Source organism: Rissa tridactyla, chromosome 1 (genome assembly GCF_028500815.1).
Source record: "Rissa tridactyla isolate bRisTri1 chromosome 1, bRisTri1.patW.cur.20221130, whole genome shotgun sequence".
Taxonomy (NCBI): domain Eukaryota; kingdom Metazoa; phylum Chordata; class Aves; order Charadriiformes; family Laridae; genus Rissa; species Rissa tridactyla.
In genome coordinates this window covers 17,375,512-17,394,340 of record NC_071466.1, presented here as the reverse complement: position 1 = coordinate 17,394,340, position 18,829 = coordinate 17,375,512, and the positions used below count along the sequence as shown (strand labels likewise).

The 18,829-nt window shown below is 38.6% G+C and overlaps 1 protein-coding gene across 1 annotated transcript in view; it reads left to right on the top strand.

Annotated features, from left to right (window-relative positions):
- The window catches only part of TRPC6 (transient receptor potential cation channel subfamily C member 6), a 104,799-nt gene that overhangs the window by 18,647 nt on the left and 67,323 nt on the right, over positions 1 to 18,829 (top strand). The window lies entirely within an intron of this gene.

Sequence of the window (18,829 nt, the reverse complement as noted above, 5' to 3'; positions counted from 1 at the left end):
CCAGGGCTTTTACTCTCTTTTGAGAGGTGGCGGGCGTAGAAGGTTCTTTAAATTTTACAAACGTCACAGGAAAATATTGTGTAATTATGAAGTAACAGCAACTGTTAAAGGTCTCGTTTTATGTCTTTGATCTGTCAAATCAGTTCTGTGTTTTACGTTGTGCTGTGCATTGGAATTGCTGTTACATCTCAGGTCTGGGAAAGGCAAATGAACTTTTCCTGCTGGAATTGCGTCTGTGACTTGCCACTAATTCTGTTTTCACTAGAAGTGTCCCTGAGGTCCCTGAGATCAAGGTAGCAAGTACTTTATTTGTGCATAGCAGGGAACAATAAACATCATCATTGTTTCCTTATTCTTATAAAGTAATTACTTTTTAATAACAGTAATTACAGTTATTAGAAGTAAACCAAAGTAATTACTTTTTTTTTTTTACATTGTTTTCCCTTTGTGTAAGCACACATTGGAATGCTAAGTGCTTCTGCAATGACCCTTCTTTATCCTGAAGTTATATTGCACTGAATTTTAGTGGAATTCTCATTTTTTGGTACAGAATGCATATTTTTGTAAACTACTTTGCAGCAGATAGTGGGTAACATCAACAGAAATAACTCTGCTTACTCCTTGTTTTCATGGAATTCAGTTTCATTCTTGTTATCCGTTTTTAGTTTTCTTCTGGGTAACACCACTCAGCTGTTCTTTCTGTTGAATACCGCTTTGTTTTTTAAGCACATTTAAGGTAAATTTCATCATATTGCCTTGCTTATTCTTCCATTTCATTAGCTATAAACGAGAATGACTTCTTCCTAATATAGATGCAGGAAGAGTATAGATAGGCACATGTAATTATTTTCCAACAAGCAGAGGAGGGGAAGGAAAAAAGAGTGTCCTGTACTGGAACTAGAATTATTGTAGAAATCTTTATTTTATCCAAGAAAGAAAAATTGATTTAGATTTACTGTTTTCTCTGAACTTGTAAAAAAAATAGAGTTGCTAGTTAGTGTCAGCATTTTGCCATTGGTTAAGTTACAAATGAAGCTTTTCTGGGAAATTTTCATTTTGTAGAAATACTTGGTTAGACTAGCATTCATGTTAGCTGATGGACACATTTCATTGTGTTACAGGCTATAATGAATGAACAAATGGATAAACATGTTAAGGTCCTCAGTCAGTCAGATGTGACTCCTAGAATACACACCACCTTTTTTGGAATTCTATTTGATGTATTGCATACCTGTTTTATGGGAAACACAATTATCTCTAGGCTAACAGCTGTCATTAGTACAGTTATATCCTTTTCTGTTTTGCATGGACGACTTACTACCTGTTCTTCCTCAGGTGCTGAGCAGAATGCGTACGTGCTGCTTCTGCAGAAGGGAGTTCTCTCTCACTGAATCGCGGTCAATCGTCTAATTCCAACAGGTTCTCCTATTGCTGGCTTCTTTTCAGACATTTAGCAAACCTTCAGTGCTTCTTCCCTTACTCTATCTAAGTAGTCCCAAGGTTATTGGTTGTCATTTTCCTAATCAGTTGTTCACATGTTTTTCATTTCATATCAATTCATTTTTTTCCACATCCAACAACTTATCATATTAGTCTAGTTCTCCTTGAATGACATGAGACATTTGTATTCAGCATAGAGGATCCATGATGTTAAAGTCTGTATTTTTTTTCCCCATCCTTATTTTATTAGCAATTTTCTTCAGTTCAGAGCCCTCACCCATGACAGGTCAAGATCAGTGAGAGACACAAAGGAGGATATCTGGAAAGATACTATATTTTCAAAAAAGAATAGGATCTGAGTAATATTTCAGCATGATGAACTCTGAATTTGGGGACTATACTTAGAAATTGATGCTAATTGATAAGATTTTAGGATTGTTAAATTTCATATCTGCAGTTCTCTGGCAAAATCAGACACGCTTATTGTCAATGGTAACGATGAGTGGGTTAGATTGATTTCAGCTACGTTTGATGTTAATAGTCGTATTTTCAAGAAATAAATTGAGACTGAATAGATCTCTTGAGGGTAAAAGAATTACTCGGGTTTTGGTTATAACCCAGAAGCTGACAAATATGATTAAAGCACCATTTACTCCTGTGTTGGAGTGTTAGTTCAGTGCTGACTGGAGGGCGTGCTCATCTGTCGTATCCCTAGTGCAGGCTTGCTGGTTTCTATTGTACACTGTAGGTTTTACAGGTGAACCATGCAGGTGTATTCCCCCTCATTTAATTCATCATTTTTTTTTATTTTCTTCCACTCTCTTCTATCTTCACCTGCATTGCATGTGGAAATATTGAGGTGATTTGGGTTGCCACATTGTTTCCTGTCTAGAATTCATACTTGGCAACTTGATGATTTTTTTTATTGTCAACTTTGTGCTATAGAGGATAATAATTTTTTTACCGAGGATCTTATTTTTTTCTGCGTCTTTTTCTTAAAAGATGCCCAGTTGTCTCAGTTTAGGACAAGCAATAGAAAGGTGTGAATAGCTAAAATTAATAAAGGTTTACAAAAATAAAATGGAAATGTCTTGTTTAGACTTCTTACCTTTGGCAGCATTTCTCTGACCAAGTAGCACGGGAGGCAGCTGGCTGAAATGCCATCTCGTTAAGGCATTTTACATTACTTTTATCATCCGTTTCATAATCCTCTCCAGCTCTTCTGTTGGAGATGATTTTTTTGGTTTCTCTGACCTTTTTGCTGATACCATACCCTATTACCTGGACCTACAATTCAGTGCAATAAACTGTGCTAAAGGAAATGGTGAAAAATAGGTCTGGCTCATGCCACTAGAACAAGGAAAAAGAAGAAAAGGCGACCTTGTGAGTTCAGTCTGAATTCTGTGCCTGTTTTCACCCTCTGCTTGAATCTCCCCATGCATTTCTTGGATTGCTGTATTACAACTGGATTTAGATACATTCAATGACTGGGGTGAGCTCAGTAAACTGTACTGTGTGACATAGAGAATCATAGAATCATTTAGGTTGGAAAAGACCCTTGGGATCATCATATGTTTGTTTTCCCTCCTTTTATAAATATATATATAATATAGATGTCCACTCATACATGTTCCCTTTTTGACCCTTTTTGAAAATAGATGGCATTAAATGGAATGAAAAGAAATTACCCCTTGTCATTAAATAACCATGGCAGTAAGAGCTCATCAGAGCTCTTGGCAGCACTGGCACAGGCTTGCATTATCCTGTCAGCGTAGCGTCACGTTCCTCCTCATCTGCTGAAGAGTTCTGTGAGCAGATGGCAGCTGGACCTTACATGGGTATGAATTGCGTGAAGGCAGGCAGGAGTTTCTCTTCTCCCTCCCCATCACGCGGCACCCCCGAGGGGAATTGCAGCTTCTGAGCTAAGGAAATGTAGGGCACTGCTGCCAGGATACCCTTTGGCAGGGTTACTGAAAGACGCAGAGAGTGGGAGGGAGAAGACAGGATCGTGTCTCTGTCCCACGGCTATGTAAAAGGGGTGGCCAAGCTGGCCAGCCTTGTGGGATGCAGAGCAAGGGTTATTTTGCACCTTGTACATGCAAAACTGTTTTATCTGGGTTAGTTTTTGAAAAGTGATGTTAGCCAACATGTGCCAGTTCACACTGTTGAAAGGCTTGGACAGTTTGAGTGCGAGCACTGGGGTGGTAGATGTGACCTAGCATCACACCTTTTAAATGCAAGCCTACAGAAGGTCTGAGGCAGAAAGTCCTCTCACTGCCGGAGCACCCCTTGTTTTTGCAGTCGTGTGGCTAAGTGCCATGTTCCAGCATTTGGCAAGTCATTGCAAACATAAGCAAAGCGGTTGAGTCAGAGCATGGCATTTTCAAACAATGACCTACAGAGCTAAAGGTACAAATATTTACTGTTTGAGCTTAAATCCATTTGTTTGTAAAGGAGACTTAGGTTTTTATGTTGACGAGGCATAAAGTTGGCAAGGGAAAAACTAAGAGTGGTGGCAAGAGTTGTCATAGATGGGTCTTGTTTGCAAGCCTGAAATCAGATTTACTTCCTCTGTTTCAGTGTATACAGGCTAATACTTTTATACTTCATTGCCAAACACAAGATGTTATCCGTACAACTCTCCAGGTTATTATGGCTGGGAAAAGATAGTGCACGGCAGAGCTCACCTACTGCAGGAAGGTTGTGACATTAATAGAGCAGTTAAATACTGTTTAAATATTGGAGAATAAACATATGTTGTAGAGGTTGACAACTGAAGCATAAGAGATGCAGCTTGTGAACTTTTTTTAAGGGAAACGTGATAAATGTGGTGCTGCAGTACTGAAGGTGCAATCCCCCAGAATGCCATAAAATCCAGTTTGACAAAAGCAACAGTAGCTTTATAATGCAAATGTTCAAATGGAAGGTGCCACGGTTTTCCATCTGGTTTGCCCTGTTTCTGCATTCTGCTTAATCACAGATGCCAGCCAGAGAGATCTTTGTGTCCGGGGAGGGAAAACCCCAGGCCTGGGGAGGGGACAGGCAGTGCTGCAGAAGCTGCTGCTCTTCTGAGGCTCTCTCTGAGAACCGGGGCTCCTTTCAAACAGAACAGTGATTAAATCCTGACCAGGAAAACTGTTGTTGGTAGTTTAAAAATATGAGAGGACTACGAGGCACGTTACAACTATGAGTTTCTTTTGACAAGTGCAATTATATGTGCTTAAATCACAGCTCTGTGGAACCTTTTTTTGCCTTATAATTCATCTGTACAAAAAAGGTGTAGGGAACAGTAGAAATAATATGAAAATGTAAATTATCTGAGCCTGCCTATAAGGTTGAATGCATATTTAAGACTCTTCCAATCCAGAAGGCACTTGAGCTTGTGATTGTTAATGGTTTTAATGGAACTAAAGTGTGATCTTAAGTGAAAACCACAGAGCTTCTTTTATGAACTTAGTCTTTTGCTATAAAAGAGGAAATGGAAAGAACCCATTCCGGTATTTTGCTACTCATGGTTCTGCAAAAATTTTTTTTTTCTACTTTCACATGTGGTATTTTCATTGTACGGAGCTTAAATAAAAAAACCATAGATTATATTTTATTAAAATAACTGTTTTATTTTTCCTAGTGTGAATTTTACGTGACGTTCCTGATCATGATTCTGGCATTCTGTGCTTTTAAATATTTTAAATTATGCTGGTATTTACTTTTTTTTTTAAGTTTTATTACATTGGTGAGCAATACATTAAGTCTTTTGTAGTATTTATTTGAATATTAATCAGTAATTTAGTCCAGTTGATAGTAATATGATTTAGAAATTTTGCAAGACAAAAAAAATTAAAATTTTGGTATTTAACATTACTAAACAGTGTTCGTATGTTAGAAAGATGGATAGGCAAAGAGGTATTATACATATATTGAACTAACATGATTCTGTATGTGGATTTTATAAAGCATGTTATAAGGCTTTAAAGCACTTCGTTTTGTAAATTTGAAAGAGAATAAAAACGTGAGTTAATTTGCTTAAATAGAGACTGAGAGATGATTTGGCATAGATGAGTGGTTGGACTTCAGCTGCTAAGAGGTTCTGTCGACTGTAAGATATTAGAATGAGAATGAATTTAACACAGATGCTTTCTTTTTGCTACCTGAGACGATTTAAACATGTCAGCACTGAGTAGTGGTGGTAACTGTCAGCAGAGTCAATGGAGACAATCACAATGTTTCATGCCTAGTTGAAGAACGACAGTTTGAAAATGAGGACTGCTGACTACAGGAAAAAATTGGCTGCTCATTTAATTTAGAAGAACAAATGAGAGTACTTAAGCACTAAAACCCAAACCTAAATATGTCTGAAGGAGTGTTTAAAACCATAGAATGTATCTTGGCTGTAGTCAAGTTGTTGAAGTATCTACTGCCAGAACTTCAGCTATTCTTACAGAAGACAGTGAAGATGGGACACCAGAGCTGTAGTTTTATAGCTGTCCTGGACTAGCCCTGAAATTTGTGTTTTATGTTACAGAGAAGTAAGTTTCAGCTTAGTTTAGCTATCTGGCATTTCTGGTTTATTTATTGCAGGTGAACTGGATTTGACCAAGTATTGCTGTGCTTACATAAGACTTTCTTTTCTGGTTATAAAAGATGTGATATGTTTTCTGGACTACTCCAGATATTCACCAGCTGTCTTGTAGGCTGAAAGTCAGAGTAGATTCCTGATTACCTGGATGACACTCATTTTTATTGATTAAATTGCTGTGTGTGTGCATATTATGGGAGGTGCTTTGTTTTGATTTGAAAACCTTAAAAATTTGCATTTTAGCAATTAAGTATGACTGGATGATTTGTAATTTGCAAAACTACAAAAAAATAACTTTACTGTGATCCACTTTCTTTAAGGACAGTTCAAGCATCTTCATAGTTGTCTTTACAGTTCCTATCAATTTACAGAAACAACTCCTTAGCCCAGTAGTACAAGCAATGTCATAAATGCAATTAAGTGAGAGACAGACAAATATTACGATAATAACGGGGGGCTTTATGCCTGTCAGCATAATAGGGGGAAAGATCAGTGCATTCTGTCAAAATTTATACTGAATCTGAAAATTTTATGTACTGATGTGTCAGCAGTTCAGTACTCAGCTATATTTTTTCAGTTACAAGTGTAATAACTTCAAGGAGAGTTAATGGTGACCTTCAACTGTGAACAACACTGAAACATTCTCTATTTTGAAGTTACATCTCAAGATGTATAGTACACTTACAAGCTGTGAGCTTTCATTAAGGATTTCTGTACTGTGAATTGATCTAATTTTGATTTTGGTGGTTTCTGAACCAGACAGATATCATTTTTGCATTTTGATTGTGAATCTTGACTAATTTAGTCTTTTCTCTTTTTTAATACTATTAATTGTGATAGGATCCTTTTATCTTTTTATCCCTTTATTATCCTTTTTAAATTAAAGGTCAGTGAAGACTAATGCCAGCAATACATTAATTCCTTTGGAATTCTTAAGACTCATCCACTGTAGTTCTCCCTTGCGGTGGAGTAGTGGACTGAGACTTGTCTTGGTTCCTTGCTTTCTGTTAATGTGTTTTGAGAATAATCTCTGACTGCTCTTCAGGCACCTTCAAGCTGTTTGAATTTCATTTTTTTTTTCCCCGATGCTTTCTGCCTCTAGATTCTCTTTCTGTGTGTGTATTCTTTCTTAGCAAGCTGGCACTTCTGTTTCCAGTACTTTCGCCTCATGCATCCAGAAAGGCCCATGGCGTGGTCAAGATCATCTATTAACCTTTTTATCTTTCACGATAGAAAAACGTATATCTGTTCCCATAATATTTTCTTTATTTTTAATCATCTCCTAATTCTCGTTAACTCTTTTTCCTTTTAGAGATTTTTCCAATATCTTATTTACTGTTTCTTGAAATATATCCTGCTGTAATCCACTATTTTTGTTTTGCCATTATACTTCCTTCTTGTATTATAACCATTTCCTTTTCCATTTATTGACAAGGTTCTCGTTTTCCTGACTCAGGCAATTTGATCTGAAAAACATGAAATTAATTTCCTGTTGCTCTTTAACTGTTTTGTAAACAAAAAACTGAATAGACGATTGAAAAGAATTTATGAAATATGATCAATAAAAAATAAGCTACATTTCAGCCAGATTGAAGCACAGAAGAATAATTATAAGACTGTCTCTTAAAATGAAATTTCATGTTGGTAGAGTTGATTCAAAGCATGTTATAAAAGAAATAGGGAAAATACTACAATTATTTTTTCCAAGGCTAACGGAAGCTTTCAGTTTCTAAAGGCAATCTTTCCTTTGCCATTTCAGTTTTTAATAGATCTATCAAATAGGAGTGACGTTTCCTGACTGGTGAATGGTAGATGTACTAACCCTGTTTTAAGAACAGTACACAAAGTTTTAGAAAAAAATTTGAAGGAAAGAATAATTAGAGAAAATGAAACAAACTGCACTGCAGGCTAGTACAAGACTAATTGTATATGAAGGACAATAGGGTTCATGTACCTGAACTCAGTAAAGCATTTGATATAATGTCATATAGGAAATTATTTGTTAAGTTGGAAAAGATTGTTGAAATTGAAGAAATTAGTTTAGTGGAAGGCAATAGAGTGTTGAGTTCTGGTGTCAAAATTTTTAACTTTTACAGTTTTTCTTGATGTAGCTCCTTGGCTAGTCCAAGGGAATAGTTATTCCTTTCCTCTTTGAAGCAGTACCTATCTGAAAACTTTTTTGCATAGTGGAAGTCTTCCTAAATTGAGAATAAACAATTCAGATCCTTCAATCTTTTCTCAAGAGCTTTTTTCTTGACTTCTAATAAGTTATTACCACACGTTTGCCTGTGATGATTGGGTCTGTATTCAATAATTTGCAAAAGTTGCCTCTCAGAAACAGTTGCTGTTTCTTATGTTTCTGTGCTTCCAAAATATACCTATGTATTCCTTTTCTAGGTGGAAAGGGAGGCTACCTTTATAATGGCAAATGAAACAGCTTCTGGAAACATTCCTGGGTACTGGAATGCAGTCATCTATACTATTAAATTGTTCACAGAGTCACCAAATCATAGAACAGTGTGGGCTGAGAGGGACTTGTGTAGGTCATTTAGACCAAACTCCTGCTCAGACAAGGTCCAACTAGATCGTGTTGCTCATGGCGTTCTTCAGCAGAGTTTGAACAGTTTCAGTCTCCAAAAGTGGAGATGCCACGAATTCTCTGGCCAGTCAGGGAAGAATTCTTTCTTGATACCAAATCTGAATTTACTGTGTTGCAGCTTCTACCTATTGCGTCTTGTCCTTTCACTGTGCACTTCTGAGATGAGTCTGGCTCAGTTATCTTTATATCCTTCCAGTAGGTCTTTGTAGATGTAGAAAGCAGTAAGATCTCCCCCTCGCCTTTCTTTTCTTCAAGCTGACTAAGCACTGTTTGCTCAATCTCTGCTCTCATTGCTTGTGCTCCAGCACCCTTGAGCACTTGCTGGACTCGCCCCAGTATGTCCCTGCCTTTTTTTTTTTTTTTTTGTCCTGGTGAGTCCAGAACTGGACATAGCCCTCCAGATATGCCCAACAGAGTCTCACCTGCTGGTAGCACTCCTGCTGATACAGCATTGTACATGGTTGATTTCTTTTGCCACAGGGGCACATTGCTGAATCCTCTTTACCTTGAGGACCTTCAGATCGTTCATGGAAAGCCACTTTCTATCCAGTTGTCCTCCAGCTTGTTGTATTGAGTTAATCCATGCCAGATGTAAGACTTTACAATTGCTTGTGTTGAAGTTTTTGATGTTCCTTTTGTCCCATTTCTCTAGTCTACCCTCTGAATAGCAGCCCTACCCTGCAGTGTATCAAACGGTCCCACCATCTTGCTAAAGGTACACTGTCTCATCATCCATGTCATACATTAAACACCATTGGCACTAGTATCATTGCTGGAGGGATGCAGTAGTAACCAGCTGCGGTTGGACTTTGTAGTGCTTATCACTACCCTTTGAGCCTAAATGTCCTGGCAAATTTCTGCTAACGTTATGTCCCTCTCCACACCCTATCCTGCTAATTTGTCTCTCTCACTGTGGGATCAAGTTGATATCCTGCTAATTTGTCTCTCTCACTGTGGGATCAAGTTGATATCCTGCTAATTTGTCTCTCTCACTGTGGGATCAAGGTGAAGGCCTTGCTCAGATCAAGGTGATTGGTAGCCATTGCTCTGCCTCAATGCAGTGAGCCCATCATCTTGTCACAGAAGGCAGTCAAATTGGTCAAGTATGATTTTCCCTTTAGTAAATCGATGCTGGCTATTCCCAGTCACCTTTTTATCCTTCATGTGCTGGAAATGTCTTCCAAGAGAATTTGCCACATAGCCTTCCTGAGGAACTGAGATTGGGCTGATTTGCCTACAGCTCTGCAAATCCTACCTCTGGGCAAGCCCTGCTTTGAAAATGGATGTGACATTTGCCTTTTTCTAGTCATCAAGAATCAGGAACTTTTCCTGATTGCCAAAACATTTCAAAGATAGTAGAGGGCAACCTTGCAATGGTATTGGTGAGCTCCCTCAGCAAGTTTGGGTGTATCTGGTGTGGTCTGTTGGACTTAAGTATATCCAATTGGCCCAACTTAATCTTCTTGTAACATAGATAATGCTTCACTCCCCTAGACTTTGATAGTTGGCTCAGGGATCTGAGAGGCTTGATCACAAACCTTGCCGTTAAAGACCGAGGCAAAGAAAACACCGAGTACCGCAGACTTATTCATGCCACCGCGTTCGCTGCCCTGTTCAGTAAATGACCCACGTTCTCTTTAGCCTTCCTTTTTTCACCATTGCATCTGTAAAAGCCTTTCTAGTTGCTTTTCACATCCTTTGATAATTTTAACTTTACTTGAACTTTGGTTTACCTAACTCCATCCCTATGTGGTTTGGCAATATCTTTGTATTGCACTCAAATAGCTTACTCCTCCTTCTGCTCTCCCCGTGCTTCCTTTTTGCACCTGTGGTCAGTCAGGACTTTTTTGTTCATCCATGCTGGCCTTCTACCATGCTTGTTTGGCTTTTGGCACATCACAAAGGACTGTTTTCATACTTTTGAGGAGGGTGTGCTGAAGATCAAAAAGTTCTCCTTGACATATTTGCACTCCTGCAGGATGCTGCCAAGCAGGTCTCTGAAAAAACTCATGTTTGCTCTCCTGAAGTACAGCGCTCTAATTCTGCTGTTTGTCTTGCTGCCTTCTTTCAGGGTTTTGATCTACACAACCTCATGGTCCCTGCAGACAAGGCTGTCGTTGACTTTCATGTCTTTAACCAATTCTTTGTTTGTGGGTGACAAGTTGGAAAGTTCCCTGGCGTGCTTTTTGCCTAAGCTGTCTACAGTCTCCCAAACAATTGCCTTCACAGTTTGGGAACTGAGAGTGTTGCTGGAACTGTTCCCAGTTGTTGGTTTTCATGCAGCCACTATGTTTTCAACAGTGAGAGGGTTTACTGAAATTCAGAACAGTCATCGTAGCTGTGGGCTACTAGATGCCAACTGGCATTAGTGGCCTGAAACATTCATGGGCATTTTTGTTTATGTAGACGTATCTGAGGATTAATCTCACAGGCCTGCAACACAAACAGTTGACTAAAACCATGAATAGCTGTGCCAGCTAGTGACAATGAAAATAACACATTTCTTCTTCTGCAAAAGCAGACTTTCTTTAGCTCTAATAAGGGGATAGATACAGAAAAATGATAGAGAAATTCAATTGTGTGCGTGTATGTATTCCCCCAAGCACTCAGCTTGTCCTGGCCTTGGAAAGTTGTAGAGAGTTCGTTGCTGGTAAGAGACAAGTGGTCTGTCAGATCCCCCAACACCTCTGTTGCTTATACTGGTTTTCCTTCCTCCCAAGGTCTTCTGTTGGACTTAAGTTTGCTCCATGCTGATTCTAGAAGGAAAGCCTGAAGAAATAGCTGACGCTCTTTTACTGTGTCTAAAATGGTCAGTGCACGCTTACAAAACCCTGCATCTAAAACATGCCCTGGAAGCTTCCAAGTTCACAGTGTCCTTACCCCACTTCCACCTTCCCCACACCCCTCCTGTCTCCATTTGGTTTTATAGGAAAGAAATTCTCGTATGTAGGTTGGGAGGGAGCCATAACTCTCTGGAGTTTACTCAGAGATGAATTTTGACTTAGTCTTAGTAAATATATCTACTATGACAGTTTAATTTAGCTGGATATTATAGCCACAATATAACCATTGAAAAAAATTATCTCTGACAATACACTGAAAGGGAGTGTATTTATAGTTGTACAATAGAAGTGTAAATGTGTTCTTGGATCCTTCTAATAAAATCAAAATATTTCATGGTACCAAAAAAAAGAGAGAAATTGGCCTGAGGAACACTTACGAATTTCCTGTGTGACAGTATTTCATTGAAAAGTTATTCACTATGTTCTAGGTAGAATTTATAATTATTTTTGAATTTTATTTTATTTACCGTTTGCAGTATTTTCAGTGGATGTTTTACTTCCGTTAACTCCTCTATGTGGTACTTCTTAAACAGCACCCCTCTATATGGTACCCTCTCCGTAAGTTTTCTGAAACTGCTTACGAAGTTTTTGCATTTGTAGTGCTGAGGTTTAAATCTGTGTATTGATGTAGTTGTGCAGTGATACGCACCTCAGTTTGGATGAAGGCATCCTACTCTGCCATGGCTTGTAGTGAGCTGGTGCTCATGAGCAAGGACTGGCTCCTGCAGAATGACTATCTTGGCACCATTCAGGAGAGATATTGGCGTTCAGGAGAGACATAGTAGCTGGATACTCTGTGATATGTGTGTACTGGCACATATTTGCTCCGTTGCTGGAGTCAGTCATTTCTCATGTATCCCAGGGTGCTGGAACACTGCGGGAGTCCTGTGGACTCAGTAACTTCAGTTATTGAGCCAGCACGGTAGCTCTAGGCTGGCTTTGTGCAGTGAAGCCGTATGTCTCCGCAGCACGCTCCCACTGTGCATATCGCCACGGCTTTTTCATTATCTTCGTAATTTTGGAGTGCTGATATGCTGCTAACGGGAGGTTGGCTGTATTAACTATGTAGAAATACTGGTTTGCAGAAGATGAAAATCTCTTCTGTGCAAAGGATCATGGAATGAGATTTCCTGAAGATCTAAGGAACAGCCTGATCATGACTGAAAGAAGTATCATACACAGGTCAAGATGCATGTGAAGTTCATAAACTGTTTCTTTGTGCTGTGCAAAAGTTTCTTATGGGAACTTTTGCTTGGTAAACATGGGTTATCTTCTTATTGCTGTGTGTAGTATGGCTATTCCCCTTGTTAAAAACAGGTAAAACAGAAAATATTCTGAAAGGGAATGTTGAGACAGGTCATAGCTAAAGTCTGCAAATAGTAGCAGAAACCAGGGTTGTCAGTCTAATGTTTAGTTGATCCTGGAGGATAGAAAAACTTGCAAGATGGATAATGGTGAGTCTTGAAAAGTCCCTCAAAACACCAAATTAAGCTAACTGAAACACAGAAGTTACCCAGATTAAATAATCTGAAAAGCAGAGGGCTGATGGTTAATGCTATAACCAGAAGAGAACTGCTGCAGTGACAGTCATCAGCTTCCCAAATCACTGACTTATCACTGTCAAAATTCAAACCCGTAATAAAGGCAAAAAAGAGAAGAAGAAAAACACGGAATTTAAATTGCAACCTTTTTTGAAGGAAACAGGGGAGGATAAACTGAAAATAAGACAGTAATTGGTAATATCTAGTAAAAGCTATAGAGCAGGTAAACAGCATTCTACAAAAGAAGTAAAGAGCATGATGTGCCTCCAAGGCAAGGTATGTATTCTTCTCAGGCTCCTTTCAGAATGGAATCCCAGATAGAGAGGATGAAGCTCATTCATTTCTCTGCTTTCAGATTACCATACTGTTTTGTTCATTTATATTTCTTGGTCTCATGCCAGGTGCAATGTGTTGTCAGATCACAGGGAAGACTAAAGAGCTGCCTCTGGCACGCTGGGTCCTGAAGAGAATGGTAGTCTTCAAGTGCCTGCAATACAAGTAATTTCCCAAGAAGATATAGACTCCTCCCTTTTAATGCAGGAAACAAGAGCTGAAATAGTTGTTTTATGCCCAGAATGGGACATGGGACAACTCCCATGGCAGGGCGGTTGGAACTAGATGATCTTTAAGGTCCCTTCCAACCTAAACCATTCTATGATTCTATATTACGTAAGGCTACAGAGAAACAGAATGGCAGGTGCTTTCTGCTGTGTGCTCCATAGTCCTTGTCCTGTCCCTGTCCAGACTGAGGACCTGTCTGGAGCATGCTGTGGTTGCCTTCCAGCCAGCAGACTCTCATATCCTTAGATATTAGGAAGAATTACTTTACTGAAAGAGTGGTCAGGCACTGGAACAGCCTGCCCAGGGAGGTGGTTGAGTCACCATCCCTAGAGGTATTTAAGAAACATCTAGATTTGGCACTTCAGGGCATGGTCTAGTGACAGAGGTTGTAGGGTTGTTTTTTTTTGTGTGTGTATGGTTGGACTCGATGATCTCAAAGGTTCTTTCCAACCATAAAGATTCTATGATTTACTTTCTTTTACATGGGTGTGAAATCTGAAGAAAATTAGGAGTTCTTGGGTCTTGTTCTGATACGGAGTTATCGTATCAGTGGGATGCACATCTGGGAATTGGGAAGAGCTCTAAGGCTGTATCGACACTAAAAAATGAAGTGCACTGGCGTCACTGATATGAGCTGATGCTGAAGAGCCCATGACCATTTATTAAGCTCTGTTAGTTACCAAAACAGGGTGGCAACATTCAGAATACCTAATGGAAATTTCCTATGGCTTGGGTTAGCTCCTGAGCAGTGCGTGGGAATATTTGGGAGCGCTATCTGGCTAAGCCCAAAAGCATACCAGGGACCATGCTTACAATTTAGCTGTACAGACGATGGAGTTCTGCTGCCCAGGAACATTCCCTGGCACTTATTCATTTATTAGTACAGACATCGCCTAAGGACTGTAGTCGTTGAGCAGGAACCCTTTGTGTGAGATGCTGTCCAGACACATAGGAAAACACAGTACCTTTGTGTTCAACGGGTTTATGAGGGAGACGAAAATATAAATTTTGTTTTGATTCCCAGTACCTACTGATTCCATTTGCAGGTGTTTTGTGAAACTCCTGGGTACACACAAAAAGTTGAAAAAGGCACATTGGGTCCTGAAAGAAAAATGTGGAGAGAGCAGATGCCCAAGAATAACTCTAATAAAGCTCCTGTGTTTCCAAAACAAATAATAAACCTTGCATATCCCAGGAAACATGGCTAGCTGAATGACAAGATTTCCCTCTTCCCCTCCCCCATGGTATATTTCCAAAGACAAGCGAAGGAACTAAACAAAGAGGAGGTAAGAATGCTGTGCTGTTATTGATGGATTTGAGGGGAGAGGGAGACAGAAAAGCCTGAGGTCTCACAGCTATTACAGATGTGTAATTGTTCCTAAAACAAAACAAGTCCTTTCTACTAGAAGTGGAAGCAGCTTTTTCTCCAGTCTTCTTTAATTCCTTTTTAATCAATTCATATTTACACCTATTAGAAAAAAATTAGCCATCGGTTTTTTTTCTGGACATGCTGTTTGCAATGTAAAAATGTAAATATTATTTTAAAATTAAAAGATTGTACAATTAAAAAGTATTTCGTAATAAAAGAAGGGAGGGGTCTGCAGTACAATTGTTAAATGATTAAGTTAAGATATTTTCTAGAAAATGAAACAGAAACTGAGGAAGAGCCATCCGAAAAGGACAGCACAGTAATTTCATCCTAACATGTAAAGATCCTTTGGGTCTTTTGAATCCTCCTATGTAGGTAATTTGCAACCTTCCACCTGTTCATGAAGTTAAGCACTGGCTGAGAGGAAAAACAGAGCAGTAAGAAGAAACAAAGGCTTTGAAAATGTTAAATGTGAAATCAAAACAAAACTGTAAGGAAAGGAATGTTTTGGCGGAGGCAAAAGATTGTAATCAATATGTTATTGATAAGTGACAGTTCAGTGCCTTAATTAACTTAATGGTAGAAGAGGAATAGAGCATACACCCGTAGTCACTGGAGATTCTCCTTTTTCCTCATGTAGTAGAAACAACCACATTGAAGTTCCTGGGCAGACACATTAATGGACATCAAAAATGACACTCTGGCATCTGTGTAATTTTTGCCTGCAGGCGAGCGTTCGTTCTCCTGACTTTCTGAGCTGGCCTGATGTGAACCTTCACCAACCGCAAAGCTGAGTAACCGCAGCTAACCCAGAAGTTCAGCGTGAGCCATCTGCCTTCCAGCTGAGCTCGTAACCCAAATGCTGCACCATACCAGTGGCCTTTACGAGCTAAGAACAAGTTCAGGCCAAGCTGTTGTCCACATGTGAAGGACTGTATACCTACCCATGCAGAGGTTCTCTGTGGGAACAGTAAGCCAGTATGCATATGAAATACCTAATTTTGTAGACAGGCAAAAGCGTTAAGGGCATATATGCCAATAGTATCTGTGGAATTAAAATGAGAATGCCAAGTAATTTCTCATGAATACAGACCAAGAGGCTACTAATAATTGTGAAGTCAGATTTTTGAAGTTCCATGAAGTATGACATTTTTAGCTAGGCAAAGATCTTTACCACATTTTTTGATAACAGAGAGTGGATTTGAATTGGTTATATGTAAGTACAACTCCTTGTATCGTGTCATCGCAGAATCTCACTGGTGCTATGTAATCCTCAGGGAGTGGTTTTGGGGAAGGTTCAAGAAACCTGCCTTCACTTTTCAGGAGTGAATTTACTGGAGGAGGAGAAGAGTCTTAACTTTCTCATTGCCTCAGTCTCGTATTTTATTACAGTGCTGCCTGCTCTTAGATTAGCATGAACCACTGGGCGTACTCATTCAAATCCAGCCTCACGTAATAGACAATAGATGTTATTTGTATGAAAAGACGAATCTTAAACAACTTTCCGATTGAAGTTCTTTATACTTAACCTGCTGAAACCAGAGTCCTAAGATAGTCAACACAAATGCTGTGAAAATTGTAAACTCAAAAAAAAACTACTTTTGAAATCTGCAGTTTGAAATTAAAGAAAATTTTAAAAATGGGATCAAAGTATTTCATAAAGTATTTAAAAATCTCTTCTACAGGATTTGAAAGAGGATATAGAGTAGTGATAGAATGTAGCTATTTTAAATGCTGTGAAAGATATCCTAATTGTTTAATTGAGAAAATTTATTCTCTTACCTGTTGGTGTTAGTAATCACATTTTAAATTTTCATTCAGGAATTCACTTGGAATTTATCAGTTGTCTCTGTCTCCTGTAGAAATCTAGTAAAACACATGCCAGTAAGTTGTTACAAGTCACTAAAACTGTTAAAACTCCAGTTATTTGTGAACATTTCTATGTTAGTTATAGGGTTAAAATCAAGTGCACACCACTCCAAAAATGCAATGTGCAAGATTTTTCTAAATTTACACAGATTGACTTATGTTTTACATAGTGCAGCAAAGCAGAACACATTTGTCTTTTAAGAGCTGTAATTTTGATCATCGCCAAGTCATACAGTGAAATCCCAGCCTCATTAAAGTGAGCAGCATAACTTTTGAACTTTCGTCTCTGATGGAGTAAGAGTTTTATCTTTGTTGGGGTTTTTGTTTTGGTTTCTTTGGGGTTGATTGATGTAAGCATTTTTTTATTTTTTTTTTTAACATTAATTTTCTAATACAGCGTGATAACTAAAGTAAGATGGCTGGTTATTTTAATAGTGATTCATCTCTTCCGAACAGATAGTATTACTTCATCTCATCACAGGACTTTTCAGACTCTTTTTGACCATTAAAGGTCCAGACCAGTTCCCACACAAGTCAAGAGCACTTGGATCAGATCCAAAGAGATGTTTGGCTTTATCTAGCTTATGCTGACATGGTACAAATGCAACTGCCTGGGGAATTTTCACAGCATTATTTGACCTTTTGCAAAAGCTTAGATTGGATATCAGAAAACTATGTTTTTAAGAGTACATTATTTCTTAGTAAACCTCTGGGAACCATGCTTTAAATCAGATTTCTGGCATGGCTACAAGCATAATTCTATGTATTCTGCTTTGTGGAGAGAGACACAGTTTGAAAAACGGGTATCCTTCAGGTTCCAGAGGCAATGTTGTTACAGTCAGAATGATTTAAGGATGTTGGCAAGGTAAGGTTTGTGGATAGAGGTGATACCTTTCTTGGACTAATTACTGTGGACCTGAGTTAGAATATGAAAAAGTCTTAATCTTCTGAGGTAACTTTAGTGAAGTATATGCAGGTATCTACATCTCAAGTAGGCATGCTTAACTCATTTTATAATCAATGGGGATAAATAGGCACTTCTAATGTGCAGTTCAATTTAGACATTTACTTGGGGAGATGAATCATGCTGTGGAAGGGCTTATTTCTGTCCATCAACAGTGGTGGAGGTTTGGGGTGCCTAGCTCAGTTGCAGATGTCTGCATTGTGTACATCTATATTTAGTCAAATCAATCCCATCTGATTGTGTCACACATAATGGGTATGATTAGACATTATCTCATTTTCCAAGTCAGTTCTGGTGTCAACATGAGTATACTCCATTAAAAGCTGTCAGATTATTTTCTACTGTGCTGAATGACTAATGTTTAAATTTTTTGAAGAAAACTACACCATAGTGACATACAATATGTTTCTTACTAGTGGATTTCCTGCACAGCTTAAGTCAGAAAGATCTAGTGCAGTAATGTAGATTATGCACAATGGGAGAGAGCATGCTTGACAAAAGAGCTCCCTCCAGATCTCATTAGCAGTAGAAATGTGAACGAATCATAGTCCTGAGTCCTTTCAGGGAGTATTTGGAAATGCCTGGTGCATTCTGCTTGGATGCGTTGAAATCTTCTGTCTAACAGCATGAGGACCAAAGGCTAATTTGGTCCTTCTGGGCAGAGATGCTGGCATCCAAATGGTCCTTCAAAAAATCTGCAGCCATTCAAAGGAACATGATTGAAAGATTAGTTTGATAAGTTCCATTAAGAACATTTAACAAACAAAATCAAATTAAGAGGTGGTAAGGAACTTGTTCTTTGAGTTGTAATTGAAAAATAAAGCATTAATTTAGAAATAAAATCTATAACATTATAGACTTAATCTTACTAAGCTCTGCTAAATTTATGGTTTGAATTGGATGACATATTTAGATATTTCTCCCAAGTTATTGCCCGGTGTCTGGACATCAGCATTGGAAACAATTACAGCTCTTGTTCCCTAGGTACCAGTTTTCACATCCTGATTCCTGCACACCTTGCTAACACACAAATGCATACGCATCCATTCCTTGCTCATTTCCCCTAT